Source organism: Mirounga angustirostris, unplaced genomic scaffold (assembly GCF_029215605.1).
Source record: "Mirounga angustirostris isolate CCGP_5_RB_7025 unplaced genomic scaffold, mMirAng1.0.hap1 SCAF_11, whole genome shotgun sequence".
In the NCBI taxonomy this organism is placed as follows: domain Eukaryota; kingdom Metazoa; phylum Chordata; class Mammalia; order Carnivora; family Phocidae; genus Mirounga; species Mirounga angustirostris.
In genome coordinates, this window is record NW_026991719.1 from 25,827,961 (window position 1) to 25,830,897 (window position 2,937).

The following is a 2,937-nucleotide window of genomic DNA, read 5'->3' on the forward strand; positions in this document are numbered from 1 at the left end:
TTCCTCTCCCTCTGCCCCTCCCCCGCTTGTGCTCACTCATGCATGCTCTCTCTCTCTCTTTCTGTCTCAAATAAAGTCTTTAAAAAATAAGTAAAACTAGGTTCAAAAATCAATTAAGATCACATAGACTGTTCACAAATAAGCTGCCTTAAATAGAATAAGGTATTAACCATAATAACACAGGAAAATGTAAAAACATTTGGAAAGGAGCAATGCTTGGAAAATTTCTAAAACATAAGAGATAATCTTATAATTGAAATTATATTTTCAGACACTGAAAAGATAATAAATAGCCTTTGCCTTGTCAGGTTTTATTGAAGAGATGATATACTGAGAGTTTGTTTTCTCTGTTTTGCAGCTGCATGTGAGTAACTTCTGATTCTTTATATTTTTATTCAATATATTTGACATGTAACACTAAATTTAAGGTGTATGTGTTACTTTGATACATTTATTTATTGTAATATTATTGCTGTTGTGATATTTATCACATTATATAATTACAGCACAATATTGTTGTCAGTGTTCATCATAGTGTGCATTAGATCTCTGTAGCTTATTTACTCCTCATTCCATGTTTGGACCCTTAAGCAACATCAATCATATCCCCCCACCCCTATCCCCAGGGTAACTACCATTTTACTTTTTTTTTTTTACAAGTTTGGTTTTTTAGATTGCACATATAAGTGAGATCATACAGTATTTGTTTTTCTCTGTCTGACTTATTTAGCATAATGGGCTCAGTGTCCATCTATGTTGTCACAAATGGCAAGGTATCCTCCTTTCTGATGGCTAAATAATATTCCATTGTATATAGATACCACATCTTTTTTTCATCCATTTATTCATTGGTGGACATTTAGGTTGTTCCCATTTCTTGGTCTGATTTTTTTAAAGGTATTTTATTTATTTATTTGAGAGAGAGCAGAGTGAGCGAGAACACGAGTTGTGGGGGCGAGGGAGAGGGGGAAGGTGAAGCTGGCTCTCCACTGAGCAGGGAATCTGATGTGGGGCTCAATCCCAGGACCCTGGGATCATGACCTGAGCCAAAGGCAGACCCTTAACCGACTGAGCCACCCAGGCGCCCATCTCTGATTCTTTTTAAATTAAGAAACTTTCCCTTAAATATTTCACTACCATTGCTTTACTCAAGAAGAATAAACACTGTAATATGTTAGAAGGAACGGGATAGACCTTTAAAGTCAATTCATCCTGAGAAAACCTAATCTTATATGGCCAGTTATAATATCACATAAGTAGATAATAACTGAATCAGAAACACTTTATCATTTACTCAAAGCCTAGCACTGCCACAGAAGTTGTTACTAGACGTTTAAAAGAAATGTAACCTTATTTTGTAAGTAGGCTAGTCTCAGGATATATTGATGACATAATCATGCTTTATCTTTCCTTGTAAACTGTAAACAACTTAAGATCTGGGACTGGTTCTTATACACCTCTTTATTCTTCATAGTTTATATCACTGAATCCTGAATTCAGAATGTGAACAGATGTAGGAACAAAAACCAGACTTTTTCTTCTTGACAATTTATTGTAAATCCTGGTAAGAAAGGCCCCAATGATTATGATTTCTCTAACTGCCCTGCTTGTCCCTACTATCCCACATAATCAGCTAAGTTGCTATACATATAACAAAAGAAGAGACTGACTCTCAGCTGCTTTATCTGTGTTAAAAAAGTATCTTACTCAAGCGGCAACTTCTCATGATTTTCTAGCCCTTTGTAGCTTTTGTGTGCTTTAATGAAGACCCATACATATGCATTGTTTCCTTCAAAACCATTGTTAGGAAAATATTCTGAATATATGAAAGCACTTTCTACTTCATTTCCGCCCTTGGAATCCAGCCACTTTTAACGTTAGTTACAGTAATCAAGAGTCTTGGTTCAAATTATTTCTAAAATATTGCACTCTGGGCATCAGGCGTGGGAGAAGGTGGTGGTCTCCACAGACAAATTATGAAAACAGAATACATAGCTTGAAAATAGAATGTGGACCTAAATACCCCTCCTCCATCAGTTAGATTTGTAACCAAAATTAATATGAATGGAATTAATCATTCCAGTGGATACACAGAGCATACCAGTGTTAGCAAAATGGCAAAATTCATATAGCATTAAAAGTTGTACTTCAAGAGCCTAAGAGATCTAGTGAAGTCCAAAGAAAATACGAAGCTTCTACAGCCACCAGAAGGACAGAGAACAATTCATTTTAGTGGATCTCAAATTTGTCTTAAATCAACAGTCTTCTGCACATGTTAATGTCTTGATTAAATATCACAATGCAAAATACCCATACATTAAGTAAAAGAATTCCAGCTGGTAAACATGACCTAGACGTTTGTAAGAATATATTTAATATCTGTATGCCATTATGTTTTCAGGCTACAGGAGGAAAAATGCAGTACAATTTTCTTTCCTCTTGTTAAGGCACTGTCACTTAAGCCTAAACCCGGAGTACTCAAAATAGAATTCAGGTTTACAAGATGAAAGTCTGGGGAAGAGAGTCAGATGCTGTGAAAGCATGTTTATTTCTGAAAGGAAAAAAAATCTCAAGAAGGACAAGCAGGCATGCTTTATCCATCTTGCTTCATGAAAGAGCTTCAGTTGAAATTGTCTAAAGTAGCAGGTACAATGAATATTGTCACAAGTTGTGAATGTTTGAAGCAGTATGAGTGCTGACTACTAGTAGTAGCATAAATATGTTCAGGATTGTTTTGATGCCTGTATTTTTTAAGAACAAAATGTGGGGGAGGTTGATGAATTTCTCTTAAAAGCCATTCCTTTGTGTTATAGGTGTTATAGGAAACGGGGTAAATAATGGTTTACCGTCTTCGTTTGACACAGCAGGCTTTTAAATGAAATCAACACAAAGGAAATATGTGTATGGATATGTGATTTTGAGATTGAGTCTTAAAAT

General features: G+C 35.3%; 1 pseudogene; it reads left to right on the forward strand.

Moving 5' to 3' along the window:
• The first annotated feature begins 734 nt into the window (after nt 1-734).
• LOC123843525 (ubiquitin-conjugating enzyme E2 variant 2-like) lies at nt 735-2,279 on the forward strand (annotated as a pseudogene).
• The last annotated feature ends 658 nt before the right edge of the window (nt 2,280-2,937 follow it).